Source organism: Manis pentadactyla, chromosome 3, assembly GCF_030020395.1.
Source record: "Manis pentadactyla isolate mManPen7 chromosome 3, mManPen7.hap1, whole genome shotgun sequence".
In the NCBI taxonomy this organism is placed as follows: domain Eukaryota; kingdom Metazoa; phylum Chordata; class Mammalia; order Pholidota; family Manidae; genus Manis; species Manis pentadactyla.
This window is the reverse complement of record NC_080021.1, coordinates 191,225,492-191,246,420: the sequence shown is the minus strand read 5'-3', so window position 1 is coordinate 191,246,420 and position 20,929 is coordinate 191,225,492.

Here is a 20,929-nt window from a genome sequence, read left to right as displayed (position 1 = left end):
TTATGTACTTCATTCTAGAGTTAATGTTTTTAAAGTAAGTGAAAAAGCTATGTGCACTCTAGAACTCTGTATACTAAAATTACTTTTGTTATTTTGTACATTCTCTTCCTAATACATGGGTCAGTTCATGCCCATCTTCAAAAATCTTCTTGCCTGATGAATACAATTCCACTCCTTAGTCTGGCATTCAAGGCCTTCCAAAGCCTAGTTCCAAAATATGCCTCCAATTTCAAGTCTTATTAAAATATTACCCAAATCCTATGCACTAGTCTTGCCAGATCATTTGCTGTTTGCAGCATATGCAATACAATGTCTTGCCTTCTTACCCATGTTCACACTGTGCTCTTAGCTTAAAATGCTTTTTCCCTTCCCTCTTGTCAAAATCCTTCAACACCAACACAAACATGAAGATATGAGGCCATGAAAATAGGATCATTGATGAAAATCAGTCTATAGAATGCTTAGGACTAAAGCCCTTTTACATTTCCAAATAATCAGGTATTTGGTTTCTGCTATCAAATTGATCAAAAATCAAAGCATTTAATATTCACTAGCTTCCTAATCGGGATCTCCTGTGAGTGAGTCTCATTGATGAGAGAAAGCCATGTTACCTGGCAGAGGTTCACTCAACTCCATTTCATGACAGGGAATCAAAAGAGAGACTGTGTGTGTGTGTGAGAGAGTGAGAGATGTGGGTTTTAGACTCAGGATTAATGTATCCAGCACTCTGTAGCATGAGCTTATCTGTGTGCTGGGGGGGTGAGTGAGAGTAATGCATACTGACTAGAAGAAATTTCTGGGATTGTAGAACTATTTTATAACATTTTTAAGAGTTCCAAAACTGAAGCTTGGATCACTCACTGGTGAAGGTAAAAGACAGTAACAATCTTCTAGCCTGGCAGATGGACCAAAACTAGCAGATGAAGGGGAAAAAAATGAATTTCAAAGGATATTTATTTCTACCTTTTACTTGGAAAGTTCACCAGTAGATGATATTTTAAGATGTTTCTCTTTTATAATGGTTGCTCAATACGAGCTTTCACCCTGCCAAAGAGCACCCGCAGGAGATAGAGCCATCAACCCAGAAAGACGCCAACTGTCAGAAGAGACTGACACGTGGCAACCTCAGTTAAGTCGGGCACAGAACTGCCCTCACTGAAGTGCCACCCTCTCTTCTCTCCCTCCTCCTGTGAAACTGCAGACCGGCCAAACCCATTTCTTTTGCCTTGCAATTATCTTTCTGCAATCTTCTAGAGTATTTATAATTTCCATTTTTTATAAGTGTTCAGATTTCCATCCTCATCAGTAAAGACTATATATAACACTCCCCTCATTTGTATGAAAATTCACTAAACCAATTCTTTCCCAATAAAGATGCAGTGCACTTTTCCTCCCTTTGTATTTCACTAATTCCCTCAATAAGCCCTCACAAAATTACACCAGTATTTGATTTGCCAATGCCTTTTTCCGTTAATTCACTGGTTTGCTAGTTCAAACTATTTCAAGGGTCCAGATAATTGACTGATGCTGACTGGCATTACCCCATCTCTCCAGAAGATTAAACAAAAGCAAATAGAATTAAATTATCTCTGAGAGGAAATTCTGAGACAGAAGGAAAAAGCCTCCTGAGAATATAAATCAAATGTCATAAGAGCTCCAGGAAGTTTACAGAACACCAGTCATCAAAATTCCGTAAAAATTATAAAGGAGTTAAGTCTACTTTGAAAGCCCCAACTTCCTTGGAAGACATGATCTTAGATGAAAGGCCTCGTCTTTCACAAAAATCCTATGACTAACAGATCTTACAGCCGCAGGTGCTGCTGACCGCCTACCCAATGCCCACTCTTCCCCCTTCCTGGCCAACAGACTCCGCTCAGGCTTCCGGAGTTGGGTGTGGAGCCTGGCCAATGGGATGTAAGCAGCAGTGACTGGAAGGAGTTTCGGAGAAAGCTTTACAGAAGACTCGGACTCCGCTGGCATGCCCCTTTTACCCTTTCCCCTTTGCCTGTTTTCCTTTCTTATTCTTCTACCTGACAGGCAAACGCAAAGCCTAGAGATGCAGCCACCATCTGGGAAATGCGATAAGGAAGCCACACGCTCAACACAGCCAAGGAAGACAGAGGCACCAGGCTAGTCCTCCAGCCAGGGATGGCCTCTTCTAGACTCACTGTGACAGGACAAACATAAACCCCTTCTTCAGTAAAACCACTGCATAGGGTTTTCCATTATTAACAGCCAAACCCAAAGCTAACCGATACAATTACATTCCCTCTTCCTCAAAACTGTCTCCCTTGGCCTCTGTGACACCACATTTTCCTGGTTCTCCTCCTCTCTCATGGACCCTTCCTTCCTCTTCTCCTTTGCTGGATCTTCTCTGTTTGGCCTCATAGGAAGACTCCAGGGATCAGTCTTGAGCCCTTTAGTAGGCAAAAATAATAATCCTGAAAGTTGTTCCCATCATAATTCCCAGAACATGTGAATATTTCACCTTAAATGACAAAAGGGACTTTGCAGGTATGATTAAGGATCTTGATATGAAGAGACAGATGATCCTGGATTCTCCGGACGGGCTCAAAGACATCTCAAGGATCTTTATAAAGGAAAGAGGGAGGTAGGGCAAGAGTCAGAATCAGAAAAAGTTGTAACTGTGGAAATGGAGGTTGAAGAATTGTACTTTAAATATGGAAAAAGGGGCCACAGCCAGTGAAACAGGAAGACTCTAGAAGCTAGAGAAGGTGAGATAACAGATTCTGCTCAAAGCCTCCAGAGGGGGCTCAGCCCTGCCAACCCCTTGATTTCAAACCAGTGAGCCCCATTTTGGACTTTGGACTTCCAGAACTATCAAATAGTAAATCTGTGTTGTTTTAAGCTACTAAATTTGTTTTAATTTGTTACAGCCACAATAGGACATTGACCCAGGCCCTGTTCCTTTATCTACATGTTGTTCCTAAGAGACTTCAAGGCATCCTGTGGCTTTGGAAACCATCGAAATTCCAAGACTACCACATCTTTCTTGCAAACCTCACCTCTCCCCAGGAGTCCAGATTTGTAATCCAAGTTACCACTTGGAGCAGGGCAGCAAGTAGGATCCCCTTTACCAAATATAGACTTACCTAAGCCTGGTTTTGTCTGAATGTATTACCTGTTGAATTAGTCTATTTTTGAATTGTTCTGTGCTCCCCATGTGTGCTGATGAGGTAGCATCCGATGAAGGTGAGGATGCAGTTGACAGAGTAGGCCACCATCTCCTTTATGCATTTATTCTTTCATCCAAATATAGCTATTGGCCTAACCTAGAATGTGCCTGTTGCCATGCCAGTCCCCAAGGTGGGTAAGACATGTTTTATTATGTGCATCTAATAGATATCTCAGACTCCACAGACACTTGGGGACCCCTGATTTCCTCACCTCATCCCACATCAGCATGTCCCTATTCCCCCCAAAAAATCACTCTGCTCCTTTGCTCATCTCAGTAAACTGCACTGTCATGTACCCAGGTGCTCACATGAAAAACCTAAGAGCTTACCTTGCCTTCATTCCTCTTTTCCACACTCCACACAAATCCTATAAGGAGAAGCAAACCCTATCAGATGTATCTTCAAAACACACCCAGATGCATCGACATCTCCCCTGTTCTGCGTCCTCTGCAATCCAAGCCTCTGGCCTCTCCCACATGGAATACTGAGACCACTTCCAATGATCTAGTCCCCACACACCTACCAGAAGTACATTTTAAAATGTAAATTAGACCATGTCACTCCCCTGCGTAACACCCATCAATGTCACCTTGGTGCACTTAGAATGAAAGTCAACCTGGCTTTCAGAAACCTTCCCACTCCCTAACTCTCCATCCTTGTCCCACGGTTGGCTTGCTGTGTGCCAGCCATGCTGGCCTTCTTTTCAACATGCCAATCTCCATTTTATATTAGGGCATTTCCACCAGCTTTCTTCTCTCCCTAAAACTCTCTCCCTCATCTTCTTTCTCAACCCTTTAGGTCTCATCTCAAGTGTCACCTCCTCAGGGAGGGTTTCCTGACCACTGTATATAAAATAGTCATCCAATCATTCCCCCAAAAGATATATTTTAATTCTTTGCATAGCATATATTCCTATATAATATTTTTCCTATTAGCTTATTCTGCTCCATGCCCAACCCCAGGAGAACATAATACTCATGACAGTAGGGACTTGTCCTTTTCACTGCTGTGTGCCCAAATCGATGTGTGCCCAAATCATTGAAAACTGCCTAGGTGTTCAACAAATACTTGTTGTATCAGTGAAACTTTTCTCCAAGACTGTCATTGCTGCTCTAATCTAGTCATTACTACAAGATGTTTCACTGTGATTATTCTTATCAAGCAGCATGATGTCTGATTGCCCTTTGTTACTTTTCTGTCTCCTCTATTGTCTTTGAAAATAAGGATTATGAGACTGGTGCTGTGGCGATACACTCCGGCCAGTTAATCACTGTATCTTAATGAATAACTAGATCAACCGACCAATGAGTCAATTAACAAATCCACAAATCAAAGAATGAATTCGTGAATGAATGAAAGAGGACAGTAGCCCAGCTCTGTCACTGCATTCTTACTGTATCCTCAGGTGTTGCCTCTCCACACATGAGGGGCACATAAAGATGCAAAAAAAATTAACTGGTAGCAAATTCAAACAAAACTAGGCCTAGTGAAGCCTGCAAGATGTAACAGGGCTGCTTAAATGAGTCTGGTGTTCACCATGGTCCGTGCCCAGTCATGCAGGGGCCTCCTGAACTAGGTGTCAATGTAGGGCAACACACTAAGAATTCTTGCTTAGGACTGTGGGGGATTCCCAAACCCTCATTTTGTAATGAGATACAGCTCACTAACTATACTAATATACTGAAAGCCCTAAAAAATACCAAGTGGATTCTGATATGTCTCATTTCACTATGAAACTAATAATAATATAATTGCATTATCATCTGTACAGCACACATTTATGGAGAACTTACTAGCATCCAGAAACTTTGCTAAGAGCTTTACCTGAGGTGTGCTAGTATCAGTTTGAGAAACACAAGCTCGCTCAGTTACTAAGGATATAAACCTGGCAATCTGACTCGTGAATTAACCAAATTAATTAAGCCTGAATTAACCAAAGCAGGGCCAGGGACTGGCCAGACTTTCTCAGACGATTCTCTGTTAACCCTCTTCTGAATGGCTTAGCATGTGGGCTCCCATCCCACCTAGCCTGCCCTCTGCTGGGATGTCTGGAAGTCTTATGTTTATTTCAGGGCTCTTACTAGAAAGACTTGAGTTTCTGCTTACGTTACTTACTCACATTCTACTGGCTTTGCTTCCCTCCCACAGGTTCTGGGTCACACTGTGCACGGCTTCTCGGCGCCAGGACTCCCTGGCTCTCCAAACCGAATGCGCTCTTGGCTCTGACGTTCCCTACGCTGTAGTGGAGCTCTGGCAACAGCATCACATATTTCAAAGGTCCCTTGACAGGAAGGTATGTATCTGCTTGAAACAGAAAGTTGAAATGACTCCTTCATTAGACAGAAACATGGAGGAAATGACATTCCCCACAAAACACTATTTAACAAGCCCACATAAAATGTTTAACTGCTTCACACTCAGTTTTGTACAGGTTATTCTAGGATACTCTGACAGGAGTTGGGCTTTTTAATCCCATTTGGTAGATTCAGCATTTCCACCCTGCAGCCCACAGTTGTACCTGCCCTCCAGCTAATGCTCCCTTGGCACTCAGGCCGTATCGTCACGCACTTGTCTTTCTATAATGCTTTTTTGCTTTGGCATTTGGCCTTTTACCCCAAAGGAGGTGAAGATGACATGGATAAAAGACTGAAATGTGTAGCTCTGCTACCTTTTTTCCAACCAAAAAAAAAAGTAAAAGGCACATGGTCTCTACATCATATGTCTGCTTAGCGCTCACATTACGGGGGCATTCAGGAGAGCCTGGGAGAAACCTGACCAAATTGGAAAGGAAAAGGCACCAAGGTGGTCAGCTCTTGGTCATACTTTCAAGTTGATATCAGCATATCTTTTAAAACCAAATAACATGAATAAGGAGTATACTGAAAAGCTCAAAAAGTGCATCTACATCTTAACTGCTAAAATCTCCTGCTTTGTCAAATCCAACAGTTAAACTTCAAAATGGGGGCCGTGTGGCTTTAAGAAAATTAAAGTCCTAAACATAGTAGAAACATAGCCAATCATAAATATCAAAAATAATTCACATCTATGTTGCTTTGTGCACAAGACATCGCTTATACAGACAAAGAAGTATTAGGGCTTTGTGGCATTGCAGCTCCTCACAGCTGACAAAAGCCCGTTTCCTTATCAGTCCTGCCGGAGTATAAAGACAACAGCCAGAGCAACTGTATTGAAAAACAAGTCATTTGTCTTCCCTTTCCACCACTTCTTCCACTCACGTAGTTAATCTGAACATGGCATCAGCTCCATCCTCAAAGCTTCTTCAAAAGGCAGAATAATAGGAAACATGTATCTGTTTCCCACTGTGGTTTGTGCAGGTTAAAGAAATAGTTGCTTTTATCTTGCAATTACATTACAAAATGCAAGTAATTTAGGTCTGGAATTTCAAAGCTCCTGGGATAGGGCAAGTTTTTGGAGAATAAAAAAATTATCTTCAGGGATTGAGGGAATCTGGGAAAACAGCTTATTCTCAGTGGTGTTCTGGAAAATGCTTAACAACAGGCTCTCTTGACAGAAAGCCCTGATTTGCAACATTTCCAATGTCTGCAGTGTAAATACTCCCACCGTGGCCGATGTCAGGATACCAAAGTGACATCACTGAACCCAGAGTTGAAAAGAGATGCACTGTAGGATGCCATGATACAGTGTTTCCACCACACATACCACAGATGTACATAATCTCAAGAACATAGATAACAGTAGAATGTAGTAGAACTAGGAAGAAGTTTTTACTATTACCTTTGCTTTTAATGTGATTTACTGAAGTCCTATGTAACTTAAATTTTTTTAATAACTATGTATTTGTCTTGCAGAATTCTTGAAAACAGTCATCTTTTATAACCCAGTACAAACTGACTCTGGCCACCACTACCTATGCCATATTATGGCTGGCACATTACTAGGAGTAACAAATAGCCATCTAGTTCTAACAACATTCATTTCTGCAACAATGGAATTTGGTCATTCTTTAAGAATTTTTCTGAGACCTATCTTTCCAGAATGATCTCCCTGAAGCCAGAAAAATGAGTAATCTAAGAACATGTTCATGTGTTGTTACTAAGACAATGAAAACCATACTTTTCATAACCATGACTGTTGAGACTGTACTTTGTAACCTTTTCGTCGTCAGGCATATATAACCAAATGCTCATAGGAAGTTTTGGTTGAGGTACCAAGACAATAAAGGTCACATCCCAAGTGAAATGCAAAGCTATGCTGAGGTCTTGCAAAAGAGGCGATCAAAAAATGTTACCTAAGACTCCTAGGAAGATGGAGTTGACCTATTTTTCCCTAGGCCTCCAAGTACAGCCAAAAACCCTGGACAGTATAGAACAAATGAAGGACTCTTAAATGATAAGGAGATGAGGAGACAGATCAGCTAGGGCATGACACAGTGGCGAGTCTCCTGGCTTTTACCTTTTTGCTCACAAATCCCAGAGAAGATGCTGAAAAAGGCAGACTACACAGCCCCCCAGAAGGCTGTGCTCTCCAGCCAAGGGACTTTGTGAGGATGGGACCACTCTGTACCCTGATGGTACTGATGTCAGCGTCCCGATTGTGATGTTCCACTGTAGTCTTGCCAGATATTACCATTGAGTGAAGATGGGTTAAGGGTACATGGGATTGCTCTGAATTATTTCTTACAACTGTATGTGAATTTATAACTATGTCAAAATTAATATTTTAATTTAGAAAAAACTACGTCTCCTACTCCCTCAGTTATATAGGATATAAAAGGATCCAAAGTCAGAGATTAGGAGATTTGGGGGAAGTTATTGGTGTATTAGAAGCCTAACCTCCCTCCCAAGGTAGTATGTTAATAATCGGGAACATTTCGCCGATTCCTGTAGGTCAAAATAGAGGGGCTTTAAGAAGACCACTTGGAGAGTTTGAAATTTGACCCCTAGAGATGGGGAGATATAGACAGACTTCCACCTGAAATATCTAGAAGGCAAGAAACCTAGCTAACTAGCAGCTGCCATAAAAAAGCAAACAAGCAGCGGCTGCTCGGGGCAGGCCAGTTCCCTGAGTTTGTGGCACAGAATATATGTGACTATTTTCTGTGGACCAGGTGGGGACCATGCACAAGATCTTGTCCAAGAGAGTCCCTTGAGGGGCAGAAGGACCTCAGCAGGAAAAAGCTAGAATACTTCTGAGTTCCTCAGGGAGTTTTCCTAAGCCTCCATTCAGAATAGAAATACCCATGTCAATGGAATGGTGCATTTTCTCTTCTGAGAGATCAAAAACCAAGGTCCCCAGTGTGGGGGAGAAAAAGCAAAAGTCCTAGATGGGAAAAGAACATGCAGCAGCAAACTCTGTATAATGTTTATACGTGGAGTTTTCTTGTGCTACCACAAGACAGCAAACATAAATTATTGGTTCTCAAACTGAGCAATCCTGAGGACTTTGGAAAATGAGGGCTCAGGTTCATTTCATTTTCAATCACCACCTAAACAGGTCAGGGTCTTCACTGCTGAAATGCATTTTGACATTGTTTTTGAATTAACATAATTATAAACAGCAAGGGTAAATTCATTAAATGATTCGATGGAATCATTTTTTTCCCTACACATATTCTCTGAGGTTGAAGTCTTCTACGAGAAGACGTACTTTAGGCTTCTCTCTTCCCTCCCGTGCCCACCTCACAACCTCTGCTCTGAACCCCACCCCCACCCCATTCTCTTCTACAAACAGGGGAAATTCTAATTACAGTCATACTCCAGGGCACAGATCATACCACATGTGCTAGTGGGTGGGCCACCATGTCTAAAAGGGTCAGCACATGAGTGTGCTCTCTCTCTTCTGTCTTGTTTATATGATGCTGAAGTGATGAGCTGACTCACATCTCCACCACTCACTCTTTTAGGGTGCTGAGATGACTCTCAAGAAATCTTAAGGGGGAAAAAAGGAGGTTGTAGGAAATTACTATAGTATGATAATAATACCGTGTTTCCTGTGTTTTCTATCCCATCTTTTTTTTAAGCATCTTAATATACTTTTTTATTTTGTAGCCAGTAACTATAGCATTCAAAATTCTGTACATTCTAATTCAGCTACTTGCTTTTTCTGGTGACTAACTCACATGGGTTGTCTCCTTGTGTGTTTTGGGCTTTCTGATTAAGAGCTCATGCTCCGTGGCGCTAGAGCTTCCCTCTGGGGCTGAGCTGAGGGGATGTGTGTGCTTCTCACGGATGCCCTGGGGCTCTTCCCAAATTAGGACTAACTTTCATATTAATCTCTTGGCTTGAGGATGCCTGGTTATGAATACCAATGCCCAACCTAAGCAAAAGAAGTTCTGTGATTATATATTCTCAAGAATACCCTTTTCCTGCCCAGAGGAACTGACACACACCAACTGCAATCACAACTCCCTTTGCAGGTGGGTTGATTTTTTTTTTTAGTTTACCCCTTCCTGGAGGTTCAGCAGTTCAAGGACCATGGCTTTATGCTGGGGTTTCATCCCACATGTCCGACATCCAGTGCTAGCTCTCGTTCCCATCACCAGAACCACTCAAACCGAAGCTCCTTGACTACAAGGACCAGCAAACTTCCTTAGGCAACTAATACTTCAGCACCCACTTTCTCCTCTGGTCTGTAGTTCTTGTCTTTTTGTTCCTTAGAATCTCTCTTTCTTTTGAGCTCAGTTCCACTTCAAATGGATATCTGTTATATTTTACCTACTTTCTTGGGCAGTCTGTGTCAGGAAGGCTTATGGTCCTCTAATCTCTAAATTGCCAGAAAGAGAAGTCCAGCATGTAGAAAACTAACTCAATTTGATGGCTATTATATAGTCTACTAGATCAATGCTTCTCCAACTTTTATATGCCTAAGAATGGGCTCAGGATCTTCGTAACATGCAAATTCTGATACTAGGTCTTGGATGGGGCCAAAGAATGTACATATCTAACAAGATCCCAGGTGATACCAATGATGTGGATCTGCAGACCACACACTGAATACCAGGTTTCTAGATGGTTGTATTTTTAAAGTAGTAATTATCTGTAGATTAAAATTGATTGAATCTTATCCTTTATACTTTTCCATGTTCTCTGAACTTATTTTAATGATCTGACAAACAATAATGTTATTTCCATGTTTAAGAAAACATATTCAGTTTATAATCAACTACTTTATGGTTTAGGATCTCATTATCCCACTAGATCTGCTTCATTCCTCCTGTATTAGTTTTGTTCATGACTGTGTTGTCATGTAGAAGAATATTATGACTTCCCTGGAGGGAAAGAACTATACCTGTTGTATCACTAGCCAGATCTTACATGCAACAGGCCATCAAAAATATTTGTAGAGAAAAAAACCACTCTGGCCCCCTTTTCAACCTCTAACTTGAAAGCTAACTATATAACAAGAGTATTTCCTCCATTTACTCATTCAAAAAATATTAAATGAGAAAATGCCTGGTGGACCTATCAGTCTCTACCCCTAAGGAGCTTTAGAGTTACATGTACATGTAGCGGTCCTGTCAAATAGTCAACATCACAACAACACTAATAAAAGCTAAACACTTACTTAACAACCATTGGGTGCCAAGCATTTGACATGTATTACTTCACTTAATCCTTCAACAACCATCTAAGGGAAGTACTATTATTATCCCCATTTTATAGATGAGAAAACCTGAGGTTTGTAGAGCGGTTGGTAACTTTCCGGTGGTAACTCTGCCGGTAGAATGAGAATTTAAAATCACGTCATCCTGACTCCAGATGCCAAACTCTTACCCACTAAGCTATATTATAGTCACACATAAATTTCAAAACACTCAGACTCAAGCACGAAGCAAAGGTAAAATCATACAGCCAAGGAGAGGAACTGGGCTGAAATTCAGAGTTTTCTCATCCACTTGGACATGAAAAAAGGACTGAGAGTAAATAACTGCTGCAAGAACCAGCCTCAGGGAAGACACACCCAAGGTCTCTGGTCTGAAGCAGTTTCATTCCAACTTTCATGAAATCGGGAGGCTGAGGCTGCTGCTTCCCCTGCCCCCATCTGAACAGGGTGCAGAGCAGGGACGGACCTGAGCTTTCGGAGGCCAGCTGCAGAATGCTGAGAGAGAAAATAAAGCTGGGAAATCTTAAGGCGGGCGCAGTCATGGAAGCACAGAAGCCAGTACGGTCACACTGAAGTTCCCTGATATGCTGAAGCCCACCATCTAGTGCACGCTCTTTATTAGGATGAAGAAACCAGGATTTTCACAACATGCTGCAGTATTTGCAAATGCCCCTTCATGGGTCTGTAGGGCACAGCTCTGTCAAACTCATATTTTCTGGATTTTAAACAGAAGACAAGTCCAGATGATGTGTCAAGTTGAAAACACAAGAAGCTAAGGCTAAAGGGCATGAGGGATGAGCTCCTGAGTGGTACTTTTAAGTTATTAAGTAGATAGATGATGAGTGCCTACAAACATCAAGGATGCTTGTGCCCACTTACTTGCAGATGTAACCTCCTCTTAAAAAAAAAGTGGTTATTTTCAAAAATGCAGACTAAATGGGATATAGGAAATTCTTACATCTGAATAGAATCTATTTTACAGTCTTGAAAATCTCATTTTAATTGTTTATACCACTGTTGGCCATTTATAAAAGTTCTACCTTTGAGAGAACAGTTGAGAGAAAAACTCTGTATGCATTCTTTAATAACAACCCATGATCTTGAGTATTATGGAAATAAGCATTCTGTAATTATTGAACTATTGGATTCTTGACTGAGGCTGATTAATCTCAGGAGCCTATCAGACAAGGTGTTAGTGAAGCCATGGAGGGGGCAGGGAGGTGGGAGGGTCTGTACTTCTGAAGGCTATTCACCGTCATCTCCCACCTGATCCCTCACCCCAGCTGGTGGCAAGGGGTGGGGAAGCACGGCAGAGGGAGCAAATGGCCTGCTGAGAGCAGACGAGTGGACTGCCTTACATAAAAAGGAAAGTGTATGATTAGGTCATGGCTGACCTTTCATAGGTAATTCACTCAAATGATGTACCATTTCATACCCTGTAATTTGATGTGATTCTCCTTTTAATAGCACACTAAGCAGATGCACATCTCCCATTTACATTCCAAATCACAGCAAATTCACTTTCTACCACTACGGCTCTTCTGAACGAGGCGCTATGAGATGTGCACACAAAGAAACCACACAGACGCCTGGCTTTCGCTGCTTGGCACATTATCACTCTGCCTTCACCTGCCCCTTCACCTCTACGAGCCTATTTCACCCCCACACTGAGACTTTGCCTGCTCTCCTTTCCACTTTAGAACTACTATCCCCTGGACCATTTCTCAGGAAACTTTACTTTACAAAGACAGACCCAAGCTCCCTTAAAAAAAGACAGATGAGGGTGTGAGGAGGGGACTCAATGTATATTTATACGGATGATCTCCAAGATATGTTAGGTGAAAGCCAAGTACAGAACAGAGAGATTCTGTGTACAAAATCGAGATATATACAGTTAAATGTGTTTGCTTGTAAATGTCTAAAATACCCCTAGAAACAGATGACACAGATTGTCCCCACGGAAGGGAACTGGGTGGCTGAAGGAACCTGGACAAGAAGACTTCTTCCTATAGTCCCTTTTATATCCTCCAAATTTCTGTTGTTTTCTCTTCCAATCCCTTTACATGTGAATGCACTCACCACTCGACACAGATGCATGATAAACAGATGGATTCTAACATTAACAATCTGAAGAGATCACCCAATTCTCCCTGCCTCTCACTGTCACTCCTGTCTTCACCCAACCATCCACGACAGGATGGTTGTGAGGCTGAAGTGCACTTTAAGTCTAAGAGAAGTATGCTAGACTGAATAACTAGCTCCCTTCTCTGCCCCCATTTCCTTGCCTCACCTACCCCCACTTTACACAAAGCCTTCCTCTTCTTAAAAATACATTTTGAAAAAAGCTCTTGAGGGATGTTGATTGTTAAACTGACCTTTAAAACATTTGTAAAAGACTGTGGAAACATACCCTTTGTTCCCATGGCTTCTCATCTTTATATGAAAACCACCAGTAATACTTAGCCACCTAAAGTTTTAACTTTCAAGACCAAGTTGAAAGTCTTTCTAGTCTTGTTTTGGAATATAAAAGACAGCAGTCTCCTGTTCAAACTGTCCCCCTTCCACCAAGCATTTTTTAAAAGAAAATTAACACCCTCGATTTTGGTATAAAAAAGTGATTCAAAAGAGAAACAACTATGGCAGATACTGGTCCTCAAATTCTGGTGCAGCCTTAGAAACATTCTTCCTGAGTAACCCAAAACTGTCAGTCTAATACGAAAAAATCAGAACTCAGCCCTGCCATAGAAAAATGCAGCAAGAACTAATAGCTTGCCTTTCTGCAGAGCAGGGATTGAGAAAAAATTGCAGGTCAAATAAACGCACCACATTAAAATATGTGTCGATTGTGTGGTAGTTAATATTATTGTTGACAACTATTTGCTCCCTACAGTGCAAGAGAATTACACATCCACCTTGCTTGCCCGTGACTCCTGCAAGAGGGAGCACATCTCTCTGCCCACTGCCAGACTTGGCCATGGACTTGATTGGCCAATGAGTGTCAGCAAAAATGACAGGGTGCTTGCTTCAAGCAGGAGCTTATTTGAGAAGCCTGCTCTTGCTTTTTAATCTCTGCCTGAAGAAAATCACAACTTAGATGGACTGGTCCATTAGCTTGGATTCCAAAATGAAGACTCATAGAAAAGAGCCAAATTAAACAGAGCCCCAGCCACAGCTGCAACCACAGGCAGCCTACAGCAACAGGGGGATAGCTTCAGCCATCCACAGCAGACATGCAGGGAGACAAAGAAATCAGTCTTTGTTGGTTTTTGTCACTGAGATTTGGGGGTTGCTTTTTATGGCAGATTAGATGATTAATGCAACAAACACATCATGATGTGCTCATCCCAAGAATGGGAAAATAGGTTTCTGTGTTCTAGGAAAAAGAAAATAAATGAACATTTATAGAACATTTGCTCCAGGCCAGCTACTCTTCTAGGAGTTTTCATGAAATTGTCTAGCAACTTGATGCCTGAAAAAAACCTCTTGAGTCTCAGCTAGAAAATGAAAGGCTCAGTAAGTTTCTATGACCTTAAAGGAAGTTTCCACAGCTGGCATTCTATGAGTTCCTTATTGGAAACTTTCATCACTGCATAAATTACAGTCACCACATTTTTGAGGGAGTGGACATCTGGCCAAGATTAATCTCTATGTTTTTTGCACAATATGACTAATGTTTTAAATGTACCAAAGATCATTAGTACCATTTTCAGAGCTTCTTCCAGTTCACTAATGTTTGAGAGTTTTTATTTCAGAGAATAAACCCATTTTTATTTCCTATTTTCACCAACTTATTACTATCTATCTACCAAAAACCTTAAGATTCTTCCATTTTCAAGGACAATCTTCAATTAAAATTTAGCTTCCTCTTATAGTCATGAATTTCATTAAGATGCCTTTACAGGTAATGATATGAGTGTGAATCTGCCTAAAAATTTATTTTTCAAAAGCTTATATGATAATAGAGATAGCATCAAAAGATTACAATTCATCAGAGTCTATTATTATTAAAGCTCAATACTGTCAGCATTAATGACATGTAAGCATTGTCCTGGAAAGGGAAATACATCTAGAGTTTGATAAATGGATTTCAAATAAAGGAGAAGGGAAACAGTCTATCTGGGCTGAAAGAAAGCTTTTAAAAGCAGGCAAGTCAAATATAATATTCTGAAACAAAATTCTTCTATGCCTCTTCTGATTTGAAAGAAAAACATGTAGAAAGGTACCATACACATCTTTTAGTGATGTTGGTATTTTTAAATATTTTGTTTGACATTTTAACTATATACCTATTGCATAGAACAAGAAATCTATAAATATGCCAATCTTCTTAATTCTAAGCAAAGAATGATAAGATGATGGACTAGAACTGTTAGGCAGAAAAATAGATATGAGCAGGGTGGAAAGAGAATAAGGCCAGTAAAGCCCACTATAAGGGACTCAGAGAGTTAACCAGATAAAACTAGAGATCCAGAAAAGACTCACAGAGTTAATGAGTTAATCAGTTGAAGCTCCAAAGGCCAAAAGTAACTCGAAATATCTAGATATTCCCCAAATAAAGAAACGTACCACGGCACAGCCCATGTCTTCATTGTGTCAATTAGATCATGCCATTGTACGATTTAGTTTAGTCTACTAAAAGGCCCAGCTTATTCTTTAACTTATCCTATATGCTGTTTTTTCCTCCTCTAGCCCCTAATCAAGTAATATGCAACCTGGGCAGAAGACAGGCACCATGGTTAACTTTTCCTGCCTATGATGAACAAAGCCCAGAGATAACAGCATAGTAAGAACAGGAAAGATTCCATCTTAAAGCTAAGATTCCATTTTAAAAGCCAGGAAGTTAGGAGGTAAGATTCCTAACATATTCTTTAGCTAACAGACAATAACTCAGCCCACCATGGGGGCAGGGCAGACAGTCTCAATTTATGTTTCCAGAAGGAAGCTTCTATCCTGGGGGGGAACCAGATCAGGAAATTTTTTGTGTTAATTTTGCAGAATTACCTAGAGGACTGATAATAGAAGAAAAGAGACTTAATGTCTCTCACCAAAGACAAACATCTTGAGACCACTTTACAAGTCTACACCCTCTAGCCCTTTGTCACATTCCTGAAAGATCCTTAAAAGGGGGAACCACCAACCTTTCAGTGTGCCTCCTCTCTGAGGATGCCCACTTTCTCTCTCTTTAAGTGCATAACTTCAGATAAAATTTTTACTCTGCTTCACTACTGTGTCTCTGCCCTTCAATTCTTTGTTGTGGCAGGGATGAGAACCAAGGAAAATAAACCACCCTCTAACAGAACTAGAAACATGGTATTAGAAAAAAATACATGGAGACTACATTTTTCCAAAGTACATCATTAAAATTCACTGCTAAGAACACTCACTAAACATGCATTGTAATATCTGTATATGAAATACGGGCACAGTCTGGAAAATAAAAAAGGTAAGTTTAGAGAAGGGTATTAGATTATGGATCATGTTATATATATATAATACATATATATATATATGTTTTATTATTGTTATAATAATATTTTTAAAGTTATAAATAAATGCTGCTAGTAGTATCTCATTACATATACTAATTTTAATATTCTATTTGTATATGTTAATTTTATTAAATCTGAGCAATCCATGCTCTTTTCAGAAACATATATATCACAAGAAAGTTAAGAAGAAAACAAAAGTCTCCACAATCCCACAAAAATTCTGAATTTTTTGAGTTTTTTGTCTATGCATATGAACAGAGGGAAAAAATGGAATTCCACTTCCAGGAATGTATGGTGCATAATTTTAGAATAATCATCCTATTGATAACTAAAAGATGGACGCAATATTAAAAATATATGTTAGAAATACATGTTGGCCTTAAAAACTACCAACACAGTGAGAAGCTGTGGTACCAAGATTTTTGAGAGAAGGGAAACCAAGAGAGGTAATTCCAGGATTTAAGGCACTTTTCCCCTCAATGCCAACTGCCAGTCCTGAAAATGGAAATGACAAATGAGATGCTGAGAAGGTGAGCAAAATTTTCTTCATTAAATAAGAATAAAAATTTGAGTTCAAGACATCCAAAGAGAAGGGGCTCTGGTAAAAACCCCATACTTTCAGTGAGATTCTGAAAGGGTGTAAGGGTGAACCAGAAACAGTTTAGCCTTCACAAGAACTGAAGCTCAGCTTTAATCTGGTCTCCATCTCTGATGGCATTAGGTTGATCTAACCAGATGAGCTACCCACAGGAGCCAAAAGAAATCTTCCCTAGACAAGAAAACATCACCCAGAGCTTCAGATTATCTCTAAAATTTTTCATAATCAATACCTGGCACTTAATCAAAATAAAAACAGGCATATAAGAGGATAAGATTTACCTGAAAAGTAAGGGAAAAAAACACAAAAGAAACAAACTCAGAAGTGAAACAAATGTTTAAGTATCAAAGAAAGATAAACTATTATTACATCCAATCAACTAATTGAGAAGAGGGAGAATTTCAGCAGAGAACTGGGAAGCAGAAAATAAATGGAAAGTCTAGACCTGAAAAATAAAATATTGTAAATTGACAAAAGGAGATTACATACAACTGAAAAGACAGTGAAGTAGAACATCAGAAGAAAATATATAGGCTGGAACATGGGGAATCAAAATGAAAAAGTACAGAAATGAACATAAGAGACACATGGGATATGGTGAAAGTGTCCAAGAATAAGAGAATAAAGCAGAAGCATTGTTTGAAGAAATAATGGCAAAACATTTCCCCCCAAAATACACAAAAACACGGAGAATTGCTACAAACTCTAAGAAGAGTAAATACAAAGAAAACCACACCTAAGCACACCACAGCCAAACTGCTGAACAACAAAGAGAAAGAGAACAACCTTCAGATTCACCAGAGGAAAAGAGATATATTACCTTTAAAAGAACACTCAAACCATCAGCTGATTTCTCAACAGGAAATTTAAAAAGAAGGCAATGGGATGATATCTTCAAAGTGCTAAAAGAAAATACCTCCCAACAGAGAATTCTATATCCACCAAAAATATCCTTCGAAGTTGAAGGCAAAATACATTTGACACCAAAACTGAGGGAATTTGTGATGAGCTCAACTATACTAGTGGAAATACAAAAGGGAGTTTCTCAAAAGGAAGAAACACCAAGATGCAGAATAGAATGCAGAATGGGGAGGGCATGGTATTGCCAGTGCATCTACACAGCAGCTGCAAAATAACAGTCAGGATGTCAGATGGAGTTTAAAATATATCACCAACATCCTTGGTACTTGTAGCACACAAGGCAGGAAGGGGCTGCTCTCCAATCTTTGCATTATCTAGAACTAGTAAATGTAGGAATATATAAAATACTTTAATAAGCATTTGATTGACTAAAAAGAAGGCAAGAAAGGACAGGGAAAAAAAGCATATAGACTCATAAGACAAGTCAGGATTCAGATGAAAGGCTTACAAGATATGGAAGCAACCCAAGTGTCCATCAATAGATGAATGGATAAAGAAGAGGTGGCACATATACACAATGGAATACTATTCAGCCATAAAAAGAAAAAATCCTCCAATTTGCAACAATGTGGATGGAACTAGAGGATATTATACTGAGTGAAATAAGCCAAGCAGAGAAAGACAAATACCATATGATTTCACCTATTTGTGGAACATAAAAACAGAGCAAGGGACAAAACAGCAGTAGAATCACAGACACCAGAAAGGGACTAGTGGTTACCAAGTGGAAGGGGTTTGGGGGGTGGGTGGGAAGAAGGGATTAAGGGGCATTATAATTCATAGTCACAATACAGGTTGGTCACAGGGATGGTAGTATAGCACAGAGAATACAGTTAATGGTTCTGTAACATTTTACTATGTTGATGGACAGTGACCACACTGGAGGGGGTGAGGACTTGATAACATGGGTAAATGTTGAACCACTGTGTTGTGTATGAAACCAACATAAGACTGCTTATCAAAGATACTTTAATAAAAAAAAAAGATGAAAGACTTAAATTCAAACATATCAATGATACAGTGAAAGTGAATACTGTAGATCAAATACATAATTAAAAGTTGTCAGACTGTCAGATTAAAAATAAGCAACTCAATCACAGAAAAGATACACCATAAATAGATGAAGTTGAGAGTAAAAGGATGGAAAAAATGACATATTCCATGCAAACACGAACCATAAGAAAGCTGGTGTATCTTCACTGTAAGACAAAGCAGACTTTAAGGCAAAGAGTATTATTAGATAGATATAAATAGGGACAATTTATGATGATAAAAAGCAGACCTAAAGGGAATATATAATGTCTAAATTTGTATTTTGGTTCTAAGAACATTACCTCAAAATATATAAAGGAAAAACTGGCAGAAATAAAGTAAGAAACAGACAAATCCATATCATGGTCAGAGACTCTAACACATCCTTCCCAGTAACTGATAGAAAAAGCACATACACCATCAGTAAGGACACAGATTTGAACAAGATTAACAAAAGACAGATACGGCACAGTGCACCCAACTAGTGTCAAATATGCATCCTCTTCAAATACCATAGGATACTTACCAAATGTCCAAAGTCTAAGACAAAAATGAAGTTTCAACAAATTTCAGAAGATTTAAATGATACAGTAGAATTATGCTAATAACACCAAAAAGATAACTAAAAATTTGCCACAGGTTTGGAAATTAACCAGTACCCTTCTAAACAGCTCATGGGTTAAAAAAGATAATGAAAGTGAGAAATATTTGAGATGAATGACGATATTTTTTTAACTACCTGTCCATTTTTACAGATAAAGAACTAAAGCCACATTTAAAAGAATTTATGGCATACATTTATGGCCTTAAATATGCATATTAGAAAAACAAGAACGGCTAAAAATCAACGATGTCAGGACTCAAGTCAGAAAGAGAAAAGAACGCAAAGAAAACTGAAGAGAGGAAAGAATAAAGATCAGATCAGAAATTGATTAAATTAAAAAACAGCTGTGAGAGACCATCAACAAGGCAAACATCTGGTTCCTAAATATCTAATAAAATTAACAAATCCCGGCCAAAACCAAGGAGAAAGGCAAAAGAAACAGAAATAAAACAGGACACCACCATGGTGTCTACAGACATTAGCTTATAACAAGTGGATATTAACAGATTTATACCAACCAATTTGAAACGATAAATGGACTCATTCCTAGAAAAACATAACAAAGTATCAGAGAATCTGAATAGTCCTGCATGGATTAGAGATACTGAATACAGCCTGATTTTTTTTTTTCAAACGGCAACATAGTATAAACATTTCCTTATGTCATCAAAATATATTTGTTCAGTGATAGAGAACATTTATTATAGAAGTTAGTTAAGACTGGGGTTTCACTTAAGCTTTACTAATTCCTAATCATGCAGCCTCTGATAAATTATATAACCTCCTTAAGTCACAGTTTTTTGTTTCTTAAATACTGACCTCCTGTGGGATATCACAGTTACTCAGGACAAAGCCTCGTGTGGAGTAAGTGTTTGATAGGGATGGCAATGAGTATGTTTAATGACTGCACTGTAGCCTATTTTCCCCTTTTATAAATGCCACAAGAAAATCCTTGTTTATCTACCTTTACATAAATCCCTAATTTCCTCAGGATAAAATCCTGAAACTAAAATTGATGGATCAAAAGAGATACATGATGCCGAGGGCCCAGCTGTCCTACAGAAAAGCTGAATCAGCTTCTGGGTCCACAAACAGTAGAAAAACAGTCATTTTCCTACACCCTTGCCCACCTGGGTATTATCCTTTTATGTTTTTGCCAACTTGGTAGGACCAAGTGCCAGATCAGTATTATACTTATTTTGGATTTTATTTATTATTTAGTTAGTAGGGACATTTATTCAATCTACTGGCCCCTGTACGCATGCTTTCATGAACTGCCCTTTCCTATCTTCTACCACGGCAGAGGGAGGAAAACTGGTGCACATCACGAAGTCTTGGCAGGCGAGGGATCCCAAGGCAAATACTTGTTGGTTTGCAAACCGGCCTCAGTACATGGAGGGCAGAGAGAGACCCAAGAAAGAGGCAGGCCAGTGCAGACTGGTTTGAAAAGTAAGCAAACTGAGGCTCGTCTTGGACAGCTGCAAGAGGAGTGGATCTCCTCGCC